The sequence below is a fragment of the Phocoena sinus genome, chromosome 18 (genome assembly GCF_008692025.1).
Source record: "Phocoena sinus isolate mPhoSin1 chromosome 18, mPhoSin1.pri, whole genome shotgun sequence".
Lineage (NCBI taxonomy): Eukaryota > Metazoa > Chordata > Mammalia > Artiodactyla > Phocoenidae > Phocoena > Phocoena sinus.
Genome location: NC_045780.1, coordinates 15,352,493 through 15,375,432, shown reverse-complemented (window position 1 = coordinate 15,375,432; position 22,940 = coordinate 15,352,493). Strand labels below are relative to the sequence as shown.

Below are 22,940 nucleotides of genomic sequence, written 5' to 3'. Positions count from 1 at the left end.
TTAGACTAACCATAATTTCTGCCTGTATTTATATTTAAAAGCCAAGAAGAGAAAAGGGAAAACACATTCAGTCCTGGAAGTCTTGAGCTGAGATCGATTCCACTGCGATTGACAACTCAGGGCCTGCAATTAAGCCTCATTTACACTCCCCACCTCCATTTGTGTTTCAAATAACTCTCTTAAAAGAGCCCTGGAAGGAAGAATTAATGAAGTCAGAGGATAACATGAAAACTTAAAACATTTCAGAGGGATTCCTTTCATGACTAAATTCTTTGTGATCCTTAACTGTGTGAATACACCCCTGGGATTGGAAATGGAGACACCCCCCTCCCTTTAATCACGTGCCCCATTCAGCTCGTTTCTGGGTGGCTTGCTGAGACTGTTTCAGGGACTCGCTTAAAACAATGACACAGAATTTTATTAAGCACGCGTTCAAGTCCACCACCTGCCTTTTGCACAAAAGCTCACCTCTCCTGGTGAGCTATCCTTGCTCCCCTGGGCTGCTGTCTTGTTACTCAGGCCTGAAACAAGGTAGCAGCCGGCTTTCTGCAGACCTGCACAACGGCACATCACCACCTCACGGCCCACCAGTAAGAGCATAATGACTTGTTAGACCACATTTACTGTGCAGATGAACTTGGATGTCACTAGGACAGCATACCCCTGTAAGCTTAAAAACGTTTGAATTTAATGTCCCTTCTGTCTTTCATCAGGTTATAGCTTTTGGATTTATAGTTACTCACCCTGGCTGTAATTATATTAGTAGTATTTTTGTTTGGCCAGATCTGAGGCATGACCTTTGCCATCCTGCTTGGCTGTGCTTGGGAATTTGACATCCTTCAATTTAGATGGAATTCCCTTGCTTTGTTTCCTGTCATAGTGTGGGGAATACACATTTTGGCGTTTTCAAGAGAAGTGGAGGAAGACAGGAAAAAAGTAGAATTGGAACGCACAAAGGAGGGCATTAATTTTTTCTGCTGGGCGTGGTTCACTTGGCATGCTTTTTATCAGGAGTCTGAGCCTACAAAAGTAGTTAATGCAGAATACTTGGAAAATGCTATACTCATCCCTAGTTTTATTTTCTCTGATCTGGATTTAAATTTATCACTGGTTTGACATTTTAGGGTCTTTGAGCTGTTTTTCATTTAAGTACACTTGGTAAAAAGAACTAAAATTCTTACGTTTTTGTGATGTCTTTACCAGTCCTAAGTATGCCATCAACTGCAAAGAAAACTGCAGAGGGGGGACATATTTGCACCCCTCTCTGAGGGGGGAGTGTTTTGCTGCTACTGACTAAAAGTTTACATGTGTGATTCGGTTTCCTGAATGTAGTCAAAACCGCCGTCAAAAATTATCCCCTTTGAATTGTCATGAAATTTTAGTATCTAAAATTTGATGAAGTGGAGAGAAAAGTTGAAGCCAGAGTTTTACAATGTTTTCCTTTTAAAAGTTGCAAAAGTCACCTTTTGCTTTAAGTGCTTTAAACAGAAGATCATAATCCGTGTCCCCTGCCTCCCAATAACCCATTAATAGGCTTGCTTTTGTGTTAATTTTCTCATTTCCCATCTAAGGTTAATATCCGGGGTAGGTTAGTTAGCAGTGTACACTGTGGGGGGAGTCGATCTGTTCTGTTCTCAATTATCCAGTAAATGAAGAATAACCCGTGCAGCCTTCTGAGCTTTTGAGGGCACACATCCAAATGCCTGTATTAAAAGGGCACTTCTTTTTGATTATCTCCTACCCCCGCTCCCTACTTTTTCATCTCCTCTTTGCTTTCCTTCTCATTTTCAGCCCCCTCATTTATTTGTTTTGAATACATTTCTCCAACTTATTAATGTAAATTAGGTGAGATCTTTCTTTAAAGGTTGTTGCTGGTTACTGGTGTGTTTTACTTCATTACAGCTACCCCATTGTATTTTCGACTGCCATTGGAAATGGTCATTAAATTATTAATAGATCTGATCCCATTAAGAAGTATTTACAAGGAGATTTCTGTCTGACAAGTTGTCTGTATAGGAGTTATGTTAAATTGTTGGCATTCCCATTTATCTCCTAGTCCTTGGGTTTTGGCTCGAGGCCTTTAAAATTTACTGAACTGTGTGTAAGAGAAGGTATGAGGAATCATGACGTTTTTAGTTGAACAAATTTTAAAACTGCTTGGTGTAGGAGCCTCCGCTTGGCCACTTGGAGATTCTGAGAATCACTACCTCGCACGCTGCTGAAAAGTGTGTTCACGTGTAATTCCCTTCCTCCTTGCCCCCGGCTTGCTTCTGGATTTTGGAGCTACATTGACTTAGCTTAATTAATTTCCCCTTCAAGTACCTGAAGCCAATTCCCATAATTATTCTTTTCCCAGCTAACCAGTCCTAGCTCCTTAATAAACCCTTCCAGGGACTTAAGATTTCTGTACGTTGTCAAAACACAGAACCCCAAACCCAGTTGTCTGTGGATGGGAAATGACCAGTGGAGTACACGGCGGGGCTGGTAGTGCCCTTGTCCAGGGACAGCATGCTTCTGGTAGGGTGGCTTGAGGAAGCCTGTGCTAGCTTTTGGATGCTGTGTCACCCTTTGACATAGAAGAGAGGTAAAAGAACAGGGCCAAGAGGCCTGTGTGGATTCTCGTCAGTGTTTGGTTAGGATGGTGGTCCTGTGATTCAGGTGAACAAGCTACAAGTCCCACATTAAGCAAGGCACATAAAGAGAAAGTCCTCGAGGAGGAGAGTAACTGAGGGGAATAAGCTGAATGGAAGAACTCAGTGTATTTTAGCCTTTTAAGCTAAATATCTGTTAGTATGTGTTTGCCTGTCTTGAAAGTTTTGTTTATTTTTTTAAACTTCAGTTTGTACTGGTAAGTAGGCAGGGTTTTGAAAGGAAGGAAACAGCTTTTTGGATGTGGGATAGTCCAAATATATAGATGTAAATTTCCACTGAATCTGCACTACCAAATCCATCCCATTCAGTGATGTGTAGTTAACCTATATTTGACTTTTGGGACGAGAGAACCACACCAAGGTGCAAGATGTGAGTAATCATAGGCATATCGGTGTTACGCTAGGTGTGTATTGTCACCAGCTCTTCTTATTGAGCTGAAGTGTGTCTTCGAGCTTTTCAGTGGTGAATCTTGAACTTTGTCTTTAGCCATAGTCTGGATTAGTAAAGTCTGCAACCTTCCTGCTCCATCTGTGCTCAATGTGGAAATTACTAATATTGAGATGGGTGGTGTTGGTTGATTTCACATTCTGAAGTTTTAAATTTTAATTTCTGGCCTAGAGAATACGAGGCCATAGGCTGGAGAAGTCTGTGCATTAGTAAAAGCAATTAAAATCTCAGGGTTGTTTGGTTTTTGTGCTTTAATGAGGAGAGAGAATGCCGCCCCTGCGTTTTGGGTGAGTAATTCCATAGATAGACCTTTTATCTATTGATTACAGAGATTTGACCCAGTCAAACCAGGCTTTATGGGGTTGGGGTCTGCAATACTAAGGATGCTAAGTTCCTGTAAACCACTTAGGAAGCACCTGAGCCAATACTGTATGTGTGACCTCGTACATCCCTCACGTTACAGATCTTTTTACATCATGAGTTCTCTGGGTCCATTGGATTTGATGCTCACCCTTATCACTGCCTTCTCATTGGTCCTCCCAGTAACTTTTCCTTTTCTGTTCAAGGCAGCAGAGTTCCCACTCCTTCCTTGTCAGTCCGAATGGAAACATTGCTTACCTGGCTCCACTTGGGGTCAGCCAAGGTGGGAGAGGAACACTAGTCCTGTTTTAATCACAGATTGTTGGGAATAATTGGCTAGCCGGTGCCAGTGTCTGCAAAACATGCTTAGATCCATGGTTAGGTATCTTTTCTCACACGCCTGGGAGGATGACCTTAGATCACCAGGGTGTTTGAGAATCGATGTTGGGGTCATTTCAGAGCTATAAGAATTCCCTCTAGCATTTGCTTTCTGTAATGCCCTCATGAGCCTAGCCCAGATCTGTGATTTTAAAGTAAATATTAGGGGTCCTGGATTTTGTTTCTAGATTGGTAACCTGATAATTCATATTTAGACAAGTCACATCACTGCTGTGTTAGCTTCTTTATCTGTAAAATGGGGTTAATGATACCACTGGGGAGTGCCTGTAGAGCAGGTTGGGGCGCTCAGAGTAGGGAGCTATGCAGTTTAGGCCGCGTTGTACATTTTAGTATTAGCCAAGGTACTTGGGCTTAAAATTCAGAGTAGCTGAGAGTCTGGGGCTTTCATTTTTTGTTTCTGGGCTTCTTGATTATATAAAATACGTTTAGGTAAAAAACAGAATAGAACCAAAGAAAGCTAAAACACCTAACTAGGTCTTTATTTCCTAAACTTTCCTAGTACTTCTGTAGCAAGTTTGAGGAGGGTGCTCTGGAGACTCGTTTTGTGTTTTGGAAGAACTTCGGATAGTACGGGAAAAGAGCTGGTGTGTTGTATTTGGATTGTATAAATATGGGTAATTTATTTTTTCTTTATATTTTGCCCTTTTACATTTTTTTTAACATCTTTATTGGAGTAGAATTGCTTTACAATGGTGTGTTAGTTTCTGCTTTATAACAAAGTGAATCAGTTATACATATGTTCCCATATCTCTTCCCTCTTGTGTCTCCCTCCCACCCTCCTTATCCCACCCCCCTAGGTGGTCACAAAGCACCGAGCTGATCTCCCTGTGGCCTTTTTATATTTTAAGCAACAAACACTTGTATTGGAAGTATTAAGTGTTTGAAATGAAAATGCAGTTTGGGGTTTTCCATCCCTCCGAGAGAGAGAGAGAGAGAGAGAGAGAGAGAGAGAGAGAGAGAGAGAGAGAGAGAGAGAGAGAGAGAGAGTGTTGGATTCAAGCAAGTGATTGCATAAACATGTAAGATAGCTATCATTACTATCTCCATTTTTTAGACAAGGAAACTGAGGCATAAAGTTAAACAGCCCAGTGTCACACAGTAAGTGATGGAACGAAGAAGCCATGGGTTTTTATTGTAGATCTCAGACTCTTAAGCACTTCACTTTGCTACATCAGAGAGAATGATTTTCTTTGGAATCTTGGAGGAACAACTAGGACTTAAATTTAAAGTTGGAAATATGAAGGTAAAATTAACTGGTAGATAATCAGTTAATTAACAGAATCTAAACAATTAATGCACATACCGACAATCCGAAGACAGAAATTTTGCTGACCTGTCCAGTTAGTTAACTAGACTCCTAAAGATGAAAAAGTACATTGATATAGTGAGCCTTTGGGGTAGTGAATTTTCTTGTCTTCTGAGGAGAGGAAGGAGTGCATCTATGGTGATGATTAATGAGAGGTTGGGAGATGTGACCCAGTGACCCAGTCGTGGCTCACAGCGTGGCAAAAAGGAGTTTTTGCCCCATGTTTTCCTCACCAGATGGATGAGTGGGTGCTAGAGTGTTCTGTGAGCTCTGTCACTATGTCCACACACTGCTTAGGAGGAGGAAAAGTACTTCCTGTCACAGGGAGATGGACTTGGCCTGTTGATGCTCTGGGGTTGACAAGTAGAAAGAACAAATACTGACCCATTTGGACAGAAAAGACTTTGGGGTGAACTTACGCTTCAGGAAGGCCACTAAGCCCGCATTTAAGGGACAACGATGAGGTGAAATTCTTAGCTGAGCTGTCACCCAAACTTTACTAAGTGCTGGTCAGTCTTCTTTACCATTTGGCCGTGTTTCCGTTGCCCGGATGGGACCTTACTAGATAGTTCATCGGTCTGTATCATCCCGGATTCCCCTTGTTGAGAGAAAGTCTTTGGTTTTGCTTTGCAAGTTGCTTGGCGAGAGTATTGTGGTTTGGAGGAAATGATAGCCCGGGCTTCAGAGATAAATACTGCTTGGCTTTGGGTCCTGCTTCCAAATACTGTTCCTCCTCCCTACCTTTCCCATACAGCCTTTAAAAATCACGTCAACCTACTGTGATTATTTCTTCCAACTACTTTTGTGTATGTTTCTTGTGTGAAGTGGTGGCATGTTAGATTTTTCCTGAATAGGTAGTTCCTAATAGATGGACAGAATTTGTGCCATTTTATTTAGTGTGGGGTTTTGTAGAGGATTATTAATATTTATTTTATTTAGATAATGGAATTTCTGCTTCCCTAAGTAAAAGGGCTCCTTTTTGGAGAAGTAGTGTTTAGAACCTGGAGTACTGTCACCAGTCCATTCAAGCTTGTTGAACTTAGCAGAACTTTGGACAAGTTAACATTAAGTATAGGTTTCCTCATCAGTAAAATGAGAATAATACATCCTGGGATTTTTGTGAGGGCTAAGAGTTTGGGGTTGCCACATAAGAAGACAAAGGTGATTGTCTCCTTTGTCCTCGATCCATTTTATCTGGAGAGATTTTTCAGACAGAAGAAAGGAAAAAATTCTCCAGACATACCTCATTTTATTGTACTTCGTTTTATTGTGTTTTGCAGATATTGCTTTTTTTTTTTTTTTTAATTGAAACTTTGTGGCAACCATGCGTGGAGCAAGTCTATTGATGCCATTTTCCCAACAGCATTTGCTCCCTTTGTAATTTTGGTAATTCTTGCAATATTTCAAATGTTTTCATTATTACATTTGTTACGGTGATCTGTGATCTCTGATGTTACTATTGCAAAAAGATTACAACTCACTGAAGGCTCAGATGATGGTTAGCATTTTTTAATGAAGGTACGTATGGTTTTTTTAGACATAATTCGATTACACACTCAATAGACTGCAGCATAGTGTAAAGATAACTTTTATAGGCACTGGGAAACCAAAAAATGTGTGCGACTCACTTTATTGCGTACGTGCTTTATCGCGGTGGTCTGGAGTGGAACCCGCAACATCTCTGAGGTATGCCTGGATTTCTACATTCCCTACAAAAGACTGGGCCAGTGGTTCTCAACCAGGAGGGATTTTGTCCCCCAGGGGACATTTGGGAAAGATGTTTGGTTGTCAGAATCGGGGATGGGGGTAGGGTTGCTGCTAGCACCTAGAGGGGAAAGACCAGGACTGCTGCTGAGCACCCAGCAGTGCCCAGCACAGCCCTCCAACAAAGCGTGGTTGGGCCTCAGATGTCAGTACTGCTGAGGTTGAGAAGCCTTGCGCTATGCAAAATTACCCTCTATTATTCTTTTTCCTGCACTAGAATTTCGTTATTTATTGTTTACTAAGTGACTTCAAAACTTCTTCTGCCCTCTGCCTGGTGTGAATATAAAGTTTGCTTCAGTTCTTTTCTTAGGACGGTTGCTGCCTTCTGAAATCCTAGGTCCCCCGGGGTGTGTGATGGCAAAGGCTGGTCCTCACACGCTTATGGGGTGGGCATTGGTCGTGCCCCACTCCTTCTGCAGGGCTCCCTTCCTCCCCTGCTGCCTCTCTTGCCCACCTCCTTTAGGAAGCTTTTCCTGATACCCTCCCAGTTGAATGGGATCTCTCTCTTTCCTTTGATTCCTGATGGGTACGCTTTCTCATGGATTTGTCTCTTGCTTTCTGTCTCTCCATGGGCTGCAAGCACTTTAGGGCAGAATTCTTCCCTTCTCTCTCCTGGTCCCTGGAAACACCTGAGTATAGTTCCTCCCACATAAATGGATATGAACCAGACATTTAGAAAATAATACATTATTACATGGTTCTTGATGAGGGCAGAAAAACAATTTATTTTATTCTTTCATATTACATTTTCGTGCGTCACTTTAATATTCCTCTGTAAGTTAGATGATGGTGATGCCCGAGGTTCTCATCTGGCTTGACGTGTTTTTCTAGAGCAGCTTTTTCAATTACTGGGTCCTTAAATTATCTGGTTCACTGTCATTGTACTAACCTAACCTAAACCAGTCCATGCTGTTCCTAAATTTAGGAAGGAATGGAATCCTCCACAGTATTCCAGTCTTCTCTGCCGCTGAACTATGCTGGCAGAAAAAGAAATTCCAAGAATTAAAAAAATAGACACAAAAGTGGGCAGCCATGTCACTGTTAACTAAGTAATAGACTGTTGGTAAAAATGTGTATTGCAACTTGAAGTGATCCTGAAGTGTGGTGCTTCAAACATGTTATTCTCATCTGTAGTTAATTTACACATTAAACATACAATTTTCCTGAAATTCTGTAGTTGGTTATCTGAACTATAGATGTGACAGTTATTCTTATAAAGGTAATTGTTGCTGAGGAAATCCATATTCTAAAGTGATGAGAACTCGGGTTTGCTAGTCACATGCCTGGCTTGACTCCTGCCCTTAGCACTTAGCAGCTTTGTCACTTGGGCCTCACTGTGCTTTAGTTTTCTCATCTGAAAAATGTAAATAGTAACTCTCTTGTAAGTTGTTGTGAGAATTCAGGAAAGTATGAACCACTCTAGGGCGGTGTTTGGGATGTAGGAAGTGTTGTTTTATAAACGGTGGCTATTATTACTTTAGCATGGAACAGAGTATATATAGAAGGCAAGAAAGATGAGACTGACATTTTTTGAGTTGGTTAAAATGTGACAGATAGGAACACCTGGGTCAAGGGTGAAATCCCCACGTGGACCTGTTGTAAGCTTTTACACTAGGATCAGTAGCCGTTGCATACACCTGCCACTGCTAGAAGGGCTGATGGCTGTCGAATTGGGAATCTTCCTGTCTGATTTCTGAATCCAGACTTCCTGACGGGTGAGTGAAATTCATAACCTCTTTGCCTCATTTTTCTCATCTGTAAATCAGGGTAGTAATGACTGAGGGTTGTTTTGAGAACTGTATGAGTTAATATGTGTGAAGTGCTTAAAGAACAGTGCCTGGCACAGTCATCGTTCAAGAAATGTCCCAGTTTATAATCACTGTCATTTATTCAGCTTGTACCTGGTGGCAGGGACTGTGCTTGGCTTGTTGTGAGATGTTATTTGGGTCTCAGAGCAACCTTTCAAGGTAAGTATTATCCTCAGGAGACCCCTAGAGTTAGAAGAACTCGCCCAAGATTGTGTAATTTGTTGTGGCAGAGGTATAACTGACCCTACAGCTTTTCCCACAGACATGTGCTACTGTGGGACTGTGAAATGCATGTATTGGGTCCCCCAGCTAGACTGCAGCGCATCCCAGAGGCCAGGGCCACTCTCAAGCCCCTGAGATCGGGCAGGGTGGGCCCCCAGTGGAAGGCAAAGGACTCGGTGAAGCCATCACACTCATCAGGGTGTTCCTGACCGCCAGAGGCCCTTCCTGCAGAAGGGACCAGCCCTGCCCAGTTGTAGAGGGCAGTGGTTAGAGGTGAGAAATCCATTCCAAGGAATTGCCCAGACATGACATCTTCTACATTTCTTATACACAAATTCTCTGCCAGGATTGTTGTAAAAGTATTTTCATTATAGTCTTAACAGGGTATTTGTTTAAGGATTATAAACCTGATTAACAAAAATTTCACTGGTGTCTGACAAGCAAATTATGAAGCTGAGTAAAAACAAAACTGACCATGGTAATTTCTTTTTTTCTTTTTAAACAACCTTGGCAACGTATAAAGTGCCTCCTCCTCATTCCGATGTGTCGCAGTATTAAACTGTAAATTAAGTCTTGAGAAGTTGCCCTTCTGTGTTAAAAGCCTTTTTATTAGAAACAATTAAAATTTTTTCTTAATATTAAGAGAAGCTTGTAATGTAATGGTTCTGTAAAGCTACAGACTCCTTATCTTCTTTCTTCCTAGGAAGAATTGAAGAAGCAGAATGAATGGGAAGCAATATTTTTCTAAACTTTTTTTTGGTTAGTTAATGTGGAAATAGGCCTTAAGATTTCTTGATTGAGAGGCTCTTCTGGTAATAAGCATATCGGATGTCTAATATTTCATTTCAAGCATGTAGAACAGTGCCAGATGCCCCATAAGGTTGGTTATGACTTGTAAATGTCATGAGTTAGGTTTTAGACGCCTAGATTTTAGTGAATGATGCTAAAATGATGTTGCAGTTGTACATTTTTTTAAAAAAAATTAAGACCAAAGTCACTTTTCTTAGTAATTATTACTCAGAGTGACTTAAAAATTATGTGTTTTCTACTACAACTTTTTAGGTTTGTATTCAGTTTATTGAACATGGGACTTCTTTGTTAATGTCTAAGTGAGATTTGTTATGGCCTGTATAGAAGATAATTAAATATGTCCTCTTGTAGACATGAACCAGTTAAACTGCTGAGTCTTCTGAAGATTTCCCCAACACAAAGCAAGATTTTGTGGTGTCATTGGGAAAACTCTAAGGTGACTTTGTCATGGGCAGTTTTATTAGAAAAGTGAGGCTTCTTTATCTTTTGCTGTAAAATCACATAGCTATGGAATATCAAACCTTGGTATCCTGTCATACCTGTCTGTCGCGTGGGCAAACACTTTGATGTTCAAGAGCTTCCAGTCTTAATAGTTAAGTGCTTTACTCGGTATAGTGCTTTGTAACTTTGTATTTATGACCCTGGTTGCTTGGCTTAATACATACAACAGGTATTTCTACTGATGATGTGTGCCCGGGCCAGTGTTACCCAGGGGGCTGCTGAGGTAGTTTGAGTTCCTATAACTGATTATAAGGAGACTGTGAATTCTTTCCTTCGCCATTCAGAGAGTTACTGTGTGTCAGTATCTTTTAGGTAAGGAATGGATAGACGTTCACATTGATATTTTTTCATAATAGCTTTATTGAGATATAATTTACATACCATACAATTAACCTATATAAAGAGTATAATTCAGTGTTTTTAGTATATCCACAGAATTGTGCAGCCATCACCACAATCAATTTTGGAACATTTTCATCACTCCCAAAGAAATGGGTAACCGTGGCTAGTCACTCCCCATTGCCCCTACCTTCCACCCCTAGGCTCCTAACTGTTCACCTGCTTCTGTCTTTATGGATTTGCCCATTCTGCGCATTTCATATGAATGGACTCATATAATATGCAATCTTTTGTGACTGGCTTTCACTTAGCATAACATTTTCAAGGTTCGTCCATGTTGTACATACGTACTTCATTCCTTTTTATTGCCAAATAATATTCCGTTGTGTATGACTATACTACGTTTTATCAGTTGATGGACATTTAGGTTGTTTCCACCTTTTGACTATTATGAATAATGTTGCTCTGATCATTCATGTATAATTTTTTTGGTGTGTGGACATAATGTGGACATAACTTTTTATTTCTCTTGGCTTGGATATATACCTAGGAGTGAAATAGGTGGGCCATGTGGTAACTCTGTGTTTAGCCTTTGAAGAACTGCCAGACTTTTCTAAAGTGGCTGCATCATTTTATATTTCTACTAGGAGGGTATGAGGATTCTAATTTCTCCATATCCTTGGCAGTGCTTGTTACTGTCTTTTATTTTAACCATCCCAGTGGATAGGAAGTGGTACCTCATTGTGGCTTTGTTTTCCATTTTTCTGATGGCTAATGACGTTGAGCATCTTAATGGCTATTTGCATATCTTCTCTGGAGAAATATGTATTCAGATTCTTTACCCATTTTATTATTTTTTAAAAAAGGTTTTTGTTTTTAGTTTTGGCCTCGCCACATGGCTTGTGGGATCTCAGTCCCCGACCAGGGATTGAACCCAGGTCACGACAGCGAAAGCACCGAATCCTAATCACTAGACCACCGCGGAGCTCCCTGGGTTCTTTACCCATTTAAAAATTGTGTTATTTATGTATTTTTAAATTGAGATTTAAGAGTTCTTTATATATGCTAGATACAAACCCCTTATCATATATATGATTTGCAAATAATCTCTCCCATTCTGTGGGTTGCCTTTTCACTTTCTTGGTGGTGGTGTGATATTTTTTTTCTTTTTAAAATTGTGGTAAAGCCACATAAATTTACCATCCTAATCATTTTTACGTATCTAGTTCAGTGGCTTTAAGTACCGTCATATTGTTGTGTGCCCATCACCACCATCCATCTCATACAATATTTGTCTGTTTGTCACTGGCGTTTTTCCACTTAGCATAATGTTTTCAAACAGATATGGTTATATAGAACAGAATTTCCTTCCCTTTTGAGGCTGACAGATATTCCCTTTTATGTATGTACCACATACGTACAGTTTATCCGCCAGTGGACACTTGAATTGCTTCTGGTTTTTGGTTATTGCGAATAATGCTGCTGTGAACATGGATGTAGAAATGGCGGTAGTGTTCTTTGAAGTACACAAGTTTTTAATTTTGATGAAGTCCAATTTATCTATGATTTTCTTTTGTTGCTTGTGCTTTTGTTGTCATGTCTAAGAATCCATTACCTAGTCCAAGGTCACAAAGATTTATACTCACATTGCTTTCCAAGAGTTTAATAGCATTAGTTCTTACTTGTAGGTCTTTGAAACCTTTTTTTTTTTGGGCGGTACGCGGGCCTCTCACTGTTGTGGCCTCTCCCGTTGTGGAGCGCAGGCTCAGCGGCCATGGCTCACGGGCCCACCCGCTCCGCGGCATGTGGGATCTTCCCGGACTGGGGCACGAACCCGTGTCCCCTGCATCGGCAGGCGGACTCTCAACCACTGCACCACCAGGGAAGCCTGGTCTTTGATCCTTTTGAGTGAATTTTGGTATATAGTGTGAGGTCACATTCGTATTTTAGGGAATGGGGGCTCTAAACTTATCCTCCAGTTGTTAGGTCTACTTTGGTTCTGCTGCAAAGCTGGAGCGTGAAAGCCCTTCTCCACCGCTGTGCTGCCACGCCCACCTCCAGCAAGACCCCCCAGCCCGGCCTCTCAGCCCCGCCGGATTGCGAACTCTGGAGCAAAGACTTAAGCAGTAGTTATTTTTGTATCCTCTTCATTTTTCTGTATTCCTCATCATGGATTCCTTCTTTCTCGCTTATCCACCCCTACAACATATTTATGTCAGGCAGAAAATTCCCCCTTACTTGAGCAGGCCTCTTTGGGAGTCGGAAGTCACACCTGTGTTGGAGGTACTGCCTCTTCCATTCTTCTGTTCTCCTTCTGAACCACATTCCAGCGGAGTGGTGCCAGGAGGGAATCTTGGTGTCATATCTCAAGGCAACTTCCCTCCCATTTAATAAACGTAGAAGATTTAAACAAAGAAAATGACTGAGTGGTGTTGCCAAAGCAGGTAGCCTTCACAATACTTCGAGGGGATAAATAGATCGTTTTAGGCCCTTTTCTTGTTTACCAGACCAACCATTAAATGGCACGCCTTTCTTGGTTTTTCTAGTGTTGACAAATAATTTTTGTTCTTCAGTAGGAACAAAGGTAAAACTGGCCCAGGCTGTTGTGAAGGATTCCCCTGACTACCTGCAGATTTTCTATATAATCAGATTCGCGGGGTTTTGGTTCCTCTTGCTGTTGAAATGAATAGTACTTGAATTCCTAGAACAAAATGCCTAGCATTTTGTCAGGTCTGGGGTTCCTGGTTTAGCGAATTACATTTTAAACCTCCCTCCCTCATTTTTTGGAGATAGAAAGGTAGATGATATTATCAACGTTTTTAAAGTCGTGGGCATTAGTAAGTTAAAAATCCTAAATGTGACTGATTAAAAGTTCTTGTCACTCCATGTGTTGATGAGCTCCATGAGTGCGGAGCTTGAGAGAGGCCTGAGCCCGGCTACTTGTTCTTTCTGGAGGCTTCCTGACCACCAGTTCCCATCTGCCTTCTAGGTCCCCTGGTTTCAGAATGAAGCGTACTCACTCCACTAGTGCTTGTTTAATCATCCTGAGTCCCGTCATCTGTAACTTCCTCTTACAGAACTCAGTACCCCAGAAGGGCCATGTGGAACCAGATGGCCGTAGGGAAACTAGATCTGTGGTCTCCTCTGAGGTTTTAGCCAAGGCTCACAACTCAGTATGTAAAAAGAGGGCCACGGGTGGGTGCGCCCCACGTCCGGCCACTTCATACATCTGCAGGTTGTGAATGAAGTCGTAGGCAGTTCAGAACTTACTGTTGTAACTACTCAGCGCCATTTATTGGTTGGGCCCCTTCAGTGATTAGGATCTAATCATCGTTCAGTATGTTATTGAATTCAGATATTGAGCTCTTAGGATGTGCGAGGAGGACACGTCAAGATGAGGCTCTCACACTTGGGGAGTTCAGATAGGTTTACCTCATTCACAGGGTACACTGTGATGAGCCTGGTGGACCGTAGGTGGTCTCTATAGTCCTGTGTGAATTCAGGGGAGAGGTGAGTCTGTTTCAGGGAAGGCGCCTGGGAGAAAACTTGGGGAAGAAGGTTGAGCCTACGGGCTTTAGGTGTGTGGAGGTAATGACACTTAACACTGTTCTGTATTATTTCAGCTTACAGAGCACTCTCACACTTCCCACCTCACTCAACTTGAACCTCAGCCGCCAGGCCTGGTCGCATCTGCACCTAGACTGTAGGTGGTCATAATCCCCACTTCACAGGTGAGGAGCTGGGCTGCCAACCGAGCATGTGACTGGATACAGCTGAGATTTGAGGCTAGGTCTTGTGAGTCCGAATTCCACTGTCCCTTTTCCAGGAAGTCGTAGTAGAAAGAACAAAAAAGAGGAAGAAAGACAAACTCAGACAGCACAGTGAGTTTTTCAGGACTGTGGCAAGGAAGGATGAAAAGTGCAGAAAAGGGACGAGAGGGCCACGGGCACAGGGTGTGTTGAGATGCTTTTGTGAGAGAGCCCTCGAAGACTGAAACCCTCAAAGAGCTGTGAATGTGTATTTTTAAAAAACTGCTTTATTGAGGCATAACTAACATTCATTGACTGCATGTATGTAGCGTGCCATTCGATGAGTTTTGACACACATATGCACTTGTGGAACTTCACCACAGTCAAGATAATGAACATAGCCATCACTGTGAAGTTTCCTCGTGCCCCCTCAAAAGATAAGCTTAAAGAATAAAGAACTTCCGCACACCCTTTACCCAGATTTACCAATTTTTAACATCTGCCACATTTGCTTGCATTCTTATGTGTATATGCACGGGTGTGTGTAAATTTGTGTAGACATACATTCATTTTCCCCGCAGTTCAAGAGTAGCATATATAAAGAGTGGATATATGTATATGTATAGCTGACTCACTTTGCTGTACAGCAGAAACTAACACAACATTGTAAATCAACTATACGCCAATAAAGACAATTAATTTTTAGAAAAAGAGTAGCTTATATAAGTGGTGTTGCTTTATTCCTTAATGTTTCAGTGTATATTTTCAAAGAACAAGTGTAACCTCTTGTGTATCTGTCGTACAGCTATCACATTCAGGAAATTTACCATTAATACAGCCTTTTTTATCCTTTTTCCGCACCCCCCCCACCATGTTCCAGTTTTGTCAGCTTCCCAGTAATGTCATCAATAGCAGCTTTCTTTTTCTCGTGGTATGGGATCCAATGCAGAATCACACATGCATTTAAGCATTACATTCTGTAGTCTCCTTTGATTTGAACAGTTCCTCAGTTTTCATCTTCCATGCAATTGACAATTTGGAAGAATACAGCTATTTTATAGAGTGTCAAAGGGTTTTGAGCAGGTGGGTGAATATGATCCTCTGGGCTTTGGGAAGATAGGTGTGAGATGGACAGGGAAGGTGGAGAGCGTCATGGGCAGTGGCCTTGTTGCTTGGTTTCGAGAGGCCAGGTGGGTGGAGGAAGTACTGATAAAATTGCTTGGCTGTAGATGGCACTGGACAAGAGCAGAGCTCATTGCAGGGTCCTAGTAAAGCTTTTGATCTGGAAAATTAAAGAAATAATGAAAGTGGAGGGAGGAGGAGTAAAGAAAAATTGGGAAGGCATTTTTATGTCGCTGAATTGTATATATACATTTCTGAATATTTACTGGACACCGTGACACCTCTGGTTTAGAAAGAGGTTGTGAAATCTTAGGAGTTTTGGATCCTGTGGCCAGATTGAAGTTCTTTGCATGAAGGGCCCGTGCCAGTGAAGTCACCCTTGGGCACACCTTGGTAGCTGGTACCCTTTAGCCTTAAATGGAGGGAAGTTTGTCCTCTTGAAGGAGTCAAGGCTGGTGTCATCTTAGGCTGAGTCTGGTGTACCAAGTTTTAGGGAAGCTCACGGGCCCTGCAAGTGGAACTAGGCATCTTCCCCAGCTGAGACCACACGGAGAGCGTCACCTTGAGGACAGCCTTTGAAGGGGGAGAGGTATGGGTAGAGTTTACAATTTTGTTAGGTAGCCTATGTAGTGTAGTTACCATTTCTGTGGGTGTATAACAGTCCACTAAGTGCAAGGAGTTACCTCTGGACTTTCTATATAGTAGGGCCGGGAAAATTTGGGAATCTTAACTGACAAGGAATTATTATTTTTTTGCGGTACGCGGGCCTCACTGCTGTAGCCTCTCCCGCCGCGGAGCGCAGGCTCAGCAGCCATGGCTCACGGGCCTAGTCGCTCCGCGGCATGTGGGATCTTCCCGGACTGGGGCACGAACCCGTGTCCCCTGCATCGGCAGGCGGACTCTCAACCACTGTGCCACCAGGGAAGCCCAGGAATTATTTTTATAACCCTTGTGATGCAAAGAACATTGCTGGGTGTGGGGCAGGAGATCTCTCACTGATAGGACAGCTTTAGAAACAGTGTTAGGTTTTCCATTTGGTAAAATGTTTTGTCACTTATGTTAAACGATCATAACTACCTAAAATCAGTGATCTTACTTGGTTCCTTTGTCAGAAGACTTGGGCATACTGTATTCGGAGTTTTTACAATGATTTAAGGGTGGGATTAGTTTAAAATACATCCTATTAATCAGAATATCTGCTGGCTGGGATTTTTCTATTATTCTGTCTCCTTAGAACATATCATAGAACCAGGTATTTTCTAAAATAGTCTTAGGTTTTAAAAGAGTAGTAAAGATGGAAAAGACTTTTCACCCAGGTCCCTGATCCCTGGTCAGGTTTATCATTTAAACACTCGTGTTTCAGTTTCAACATCTCTAAAATAGAGATGATAATCTCTTCTGTCCTGGATTGGTTTTGACAGTGTGCGTGCGAAGATGTGTCTTCAAATGGTAGGGGGAAGGTTGGTATCCATACAATGTACTTATCGTGAGCCATGTTTTCCTTTAATTTGCACCTAAAATATTTTAAAGAGGCAGTTGCCTTGTGTAGAATTATCACAAGATCATATAACTACGTTTTCCTTCTGTGTGGAAAATTAGACTTTTTAACTGAGTCTGAGTTAATGGAAATTTAAGTATTATAAACTCTGTTTTAGAGAATTTTCTATTAGGCTACTACATTTGGATTTCTGCTCTTCCATCCTAAATTTTCTTATTCTAATTAATTAATTAATTTTGGGCTGCATTGGGTCTTAGTTGCTGCACACGGGCTTTCTCTAGTTGCGGTGGTGAGCGGGGGCTACTCTTCATTGCGGTGCATGGGCTTCTCATTGCGGTGGCTTCTCTTGTTGCGGAGCATGGGCTCTAGGCACGCGGGCTTCAGTAGTTGTGGCTCGTGGGCTCTAGAGCGCAGGCTCAGTAGTTGTGTTGCACGGCCTTAGTTGCTCCGCGGTATGTGGGGTCTTCCCAGGCCAGGGCTCGAACCCCTGTCCCCTGCATTGGCAGGTGGATTCTTAACCACTGTGCCACCATGGAAGCCCCCTAAGTGTTAATGGTGGGAAATTGTGGGTACTTATTGAGTAATAGTCAGAATTCGCTGGATTTGTTGGAAAAGTAATCCATTAGCGTTGGAGACTATAAGCAGTATGAATTGCTGACACCATATTTATTTTATTTTAAGTAGGAAGGAGACCCCTTGAGTGAGAGTTTTCGGGTGACACATTTTATACTTAATCATGAGTGCATTTGTGCTATGTCAAATTAGTTCTAGGTCATAATAAACAGTTTATCAACATGCCGCATTTATGGTAGTCCCGGCAATGCTGTTATCTCCCCACCCCGACCTTTGTTTGCTTGGATCCAGATTAATTTACTGCATTTTGTGTTTCTTTTAGTTCACTGTGGTAATTCTGTTGCGTTAAAGCTTTAATCAGTTTTGTCTTTACTAACAATTGACCTTATCACAGTAAATAGTGCTTTCCTGAATTCTGCTGACTTAAATTTTTCCAATGAAAACTTCATCTATTACTAGACTTTTTGTTACTTTTCCAATAGCATTTAAAACCATGTTTTATAATTGGTTGGCAAAGGACCCTAGAATATACACACAAATCTTTACTGCTGAAACCGGTATTATTAAATTTTCTACCTAATGGATTGCCAGAAATATTCTTTGCTCTATACATGAAAAACTATTATGCATACTCAGTGAGATAGTGATTTCCATTATTGAAACAGTCTCACTGAAAGTTTTAATCATATGTTCCTTTTCATGTTTACAAAAAGATTTGGAGAGTGGGTAATTCCATACACTTTTAAATTTTCCGAAAAATAATTTAGAGTGGAGTTGATAAGCTTTAAAAAGTATTAAACTCATACACAGTGTCCTCCTGCCATTTGTCCGGCCAACCCCTGTTTAATTTACGATGAGACGGTTGCTGGTGACTGTGATTCCCCACCCCGCCTCCTTTAGTCAGAGTACCACCCTCATAATACAGCATGAATCAGTGCTAGAATTTTATAGGTGGTAGGGTAGGGTGGGCAATACCCGCTAACTGAGATTTGGCTGTTGTTCCTTTCTGGTACAAGTTTTAGATGTTAGGAAGTAGAGCATTGCTGTGGGTTCTGGTAAGTTTTGGGGAAGCTCCTGTAGTTCATTATTTCTGTATGGTCTCAGGAGCTTCATGAGTGGTCTGCTTTTGCAGCAATATTCGTTGCTGACAGCTTTGATCACATTACTGATCTGTTTTTTTGTTGGTGGTGCTATCAGGCTGTGATACGGCAACAGTTCCCAGGTGCTTGAAATTTTAGAGTTGAGACTAGGTCACATCCCCTCTCAGCATCTCCTGCAGAGGGTCACCTAGTCCCTGTTTTTCTCCAGGGGTAGGGACTTCATTGACCCAAGTTTGCAGAACTGGCTTCCATTCTCCTTTTGGGATGTGCTGTCATTTATCAGTGTGCTTCTTAAAGTGTGATAATAAAGAGCTCACCTATCCTCTAGCTATTACGTGGCCTCTTCCGAGCACATGGGACTTTAATTTCCTGTGATCTGGAAACTACACTTTGGTTCTGCAGCCTGTATCTTAACATTATTCAGGATCTGCATCACTCTGATAGTTGGGCTGAAGCCTGCAGTCAGCAAACAAATCTCTGACTACCTCCAAACACATTTCCTCCAATTTCTCACATCCTTTTAAAAAAAATTTTTATTGGAGTATAGTTGATTTACAATGCTGTGTTAAGTTACTGCTCTACAGCAAAGTGAATCAGTTATACATATACATATATCCACTCTCTTTTAGATTCTTTTCCCGAATAGGTCATTATAGAGTATTGAGTAGAGTTCCCTGTGCTATGCAGTAGGTCCTTAGTAGTTATCTGTTGTGTATATGGTAGTGTGTATATGTCAGTCCCAATCGCCCAGTTTATCCCTTTCCCCCCTGGTAACCATACGTTTGTTTTTTACATCTGTGACTCAGTCTTTTTTTTATTAAAAAATTTTTTTTTGGCCACACCACGTGTCTTGTGGGATCTTAGTTCCCCTAACAGGAATTGAACCTGCGCCCTCGGCAGTGAAAGTGTGGAGTCCCAACCACTGGACCGCCAGGGAATTCCCTTTTATTTTATTTTTTTTTGGTGTTTTGTAAGTAAGTTCATTTGTACCATTTTTTTTTAGATTCCACATATAAGTGATATCATATCTCACATCTTTTTTTTTATATCTCTGTTGAACTCTCAATTTTATCTTGATTTTTAACTCGGCATTCTAACCTGTCAGTGTACTTTAATTCTGTTGTTGATTTTCTTGCTTATCTCATTTTGCTGCTTGTCATTGGCAAGTTTGCTGGTCTGCCTTCTGGGTTATCATGTGATACACAGATATGCATACAGAGTAAAAAGAGCTTTATTAATAAGTCGGCACCAGTAAGAACTAATGTCCCACATGATTCCCAGTGCCGCTTTAAAAAGCCTGTGTTTGTAGAGTGGCCTTCCAGTGGATTAATGTTTTATGGTCAGATTTTTGATACTTGGAAAAATGTATTTCAATATAGTGGTTGTGCTATTTTTCAGAAGCCAGTTTCCTGTTTCCAGTGTTCCTCTTGCCCTTTACCTGTAGTTCATTGTTTTTTAACTCTCCCATTGGAGGACTAGAGGAAAGGTGAATCAGTGCAAATTAGGTTGTTTTGTTTTGATTTAGTGGTACTCTCAGCTGAGAATTTGACTGTATAAATGTGTCAACCATCAGCATACTGAAGCCATAAGAAATGATTGGCATAGGCTTAGATCTGTGACTCTAACCCTCCGAGCAGATAGTGCCCTGAGCAGTCTCCTATCGGGACACGTAGCACCCTTCCTCCTCCATACTAACTTTTACCTCTAGGAGTTCTTGGGGAATGGGCAAAAATAGGCGTAAACTGGAAAATAATTCTTACAGGATTAGAATTTTTCATTAATATTAATAATAACAACAAAGAGCTAACTTTTTGTTTTCCATCGCTCTGTCTGCCAGGCATACACTTTGCGTGTATTATCTTCTTTAATCATCACAACAGTCCGGAAGTAACTACCTGCTATGTAACCCTGTTTCATAGTTGAAGAAATGGGCGCAGGGAACAGTGGAATTATGTGGAATTGGCAAAAGGTTTGGATATTTTTTGTTTAGATATCTTTGACTTGGGAAAGGCATGTTTGCTTTCTGCCAGAAAAGAAACTCCATAGGCACCCAAGGAGTGATATCTCAGGGTGTCATGTTGAGACTCAGCCAGTTCAGTCAAAGGTTTTGTTTTGTTTTAAACGAACACCTCCCCATTTGTAAGTCTAGCTCTTTCCATAGTTGTGATGTTTGAGATTTTTATTTTAAAATGAAGGATAAGTAATGGAATATAGGCCATTATGTAAGAGAAATGTCAAGCTCATTAATTAGGAGAAATTATACAAATCATATATAATGCTTTATGCAAATATATAATGCTGAAGAGTAATAGTAGTCTTTTGAGGAGTAATAGCTTTCGAGGAGCTCGGACATATGTAGATACCCGCCAGTCTCTTTTTCAGGATTTTAAGGAGTAAGAAGAACTCCATTTTCGTACAGCTTTCTACTTCTGGAATGGCAGTAGAAATAAAAATCAGGCTCAAGTTGGAGACCAGCTAATAAGATAGCTGCCTTTTTCCGAGTACTGCGTATCTTATGCGCGATTCTAATTCTTAATTCCATCCATATAAGGTAGATAATGTTGCTGTTCCCCTTCTTCCAAGTGGAAAGTGAGGCTTAGCTATTTTAGGTAGGTGACATAGTTAATGAAAAGGACAATCTGGAATCAAATCCAGGTCTGTCTGTCTCCACGGCTCTTAGTTTTAACTCTTGCCGTTTTCTCAGTTTTGTCACTCAGCTCTTCAATAAAATGATAGTCACTCTGCTTCATCGACCAGTTTATTAGCAAAATCACCCATCAAAATCTAATCCTGTAACATGGAACACAGTTCTTGGGAGATTGGAAGTGTGAAGAGTGTTTATTTTATTATGAATTGGTATTTGTACATGTACATTGAAGGTTCTTAAATCTTGAACTACTCTGGAAGGAATATCTAGAAATGCAGATAATGTAATTTTTTTTTAATATATAAATTTATTTATTTTATTTATTTATTTTTGGCTGCTTTGGGTCTTCGTTGCGGTGAGTGGGCTTCTCATTGTGGTGACTTCTCTTGTTGCAGAGCACGGGCTCTACGCATGTGGGCTTCAGTAGTTGTGTCATGTGGGCTTAGTAGTTGTGGCTCGCTGGCTCTAGAGCGCAGGCTCAGTAATTGTGGTGCACGGGCTTAGTTGCTCCACGGCATGTGGGATCTTCCTGGACCAGGGATCGATCCTGTGTCCCCTGCGTTGGCAGGCAGATTCTCAACCACTGCGCGCGCACCAGGGAAGCCCCAGATAATGTAATTTTGACAGACATGTCACCTGTTGGTTTCTATTTTGTCAATGAAAGAATGAGGCTGAAGTGGTTGTTTTTTGTTCAGTGGCCTCAAGCGTGTGTGAGGACTAGACTGCATTTCTTGTTCATTGTAATCTTAACTTACCCTCTAGAGCTTTTCATTCTCTCCAGAGAATTTCACATGGAATGCTTCTCATTTATTGTGTCCATGTATGGCACAGAATACCCATGTTTTAATTGCATAGGAAACTCTGAAGTAAAAATTAAATACTGCTTCTGTTTTTGCTTTCTTCTTAGTTGTTCTTCAGCGTTGTTACCTGACTCTTTTTCTCCTATTTGAAAGATCATGGTCCCTGCCCCCCTCCCCCCGCTCCCCCCCAGCCGAGCAACTCATTTGATAGTGTTTCTCTTGTTCCTTCACCCAAATATAAGTTAGGACAGCAGGGGTGCTGGCCTGCCGAGGCTTGTGTACTGTGGCTCCGTGTCTCCATTGGCTGGAACTGAATTCCCACTCAGTGACTCCCGTTACCAAGTGCCCTTTCTGCTGCTCTAACCCGTGATTTTACTGATAGACTGACTTCTTGTCCTTGCCCACGTGCGTTTTGCCGTCTGCTGAGCCTTCGTTTGAAATTCTTTTTCCCAACCGCCTCATTAAACCTACATTGTCTCATCCTCAAGACTCATCTCCTCTGCAGAACTTTCTAGAAATACCTGTTTGGTTCTTCCATTTCCTTCCTTCAGACGTTTCTTCAAACATTAGGCCCCCTGTAGAGCTCTCTGACTTCATTATATGTCGCGTGTGCAGTTTTCTTGTCTCAGCGTGGTCTGCTGAAGATAGCTGTGTTCCGTTTAAGTATATATTTCAAGTAACTTTAAAGCACCTTTGAATTCAGAAGACCTTTTTCCTTTCCCATCCCAACCCACCCCACATGTTGTCAGCAAATTTGGCCATCTCCTGGAATTCCCTGGCGGTCCAGCGGTTAGCGCTCTGCGCTTCCACTGCAGGGGTGTTCAATCCCTGGTTGGGGAGCTA

At 41.5% G+C, this 22,940-nt stretch overlaps 1 protein-coding gene across 3 annotated transcripts in view; it reads left to right on the top strand.

Annotated features, from left to right (window-relative positions):
• FOXO1 (forkhead box O1) overlaps positions 1-22,940 on the top strand; it is a 409,656-nt gene that overhangs the window by 12,658 nt on the left and 374,058 nt on the right. The window lies entirely within an intron of this gene.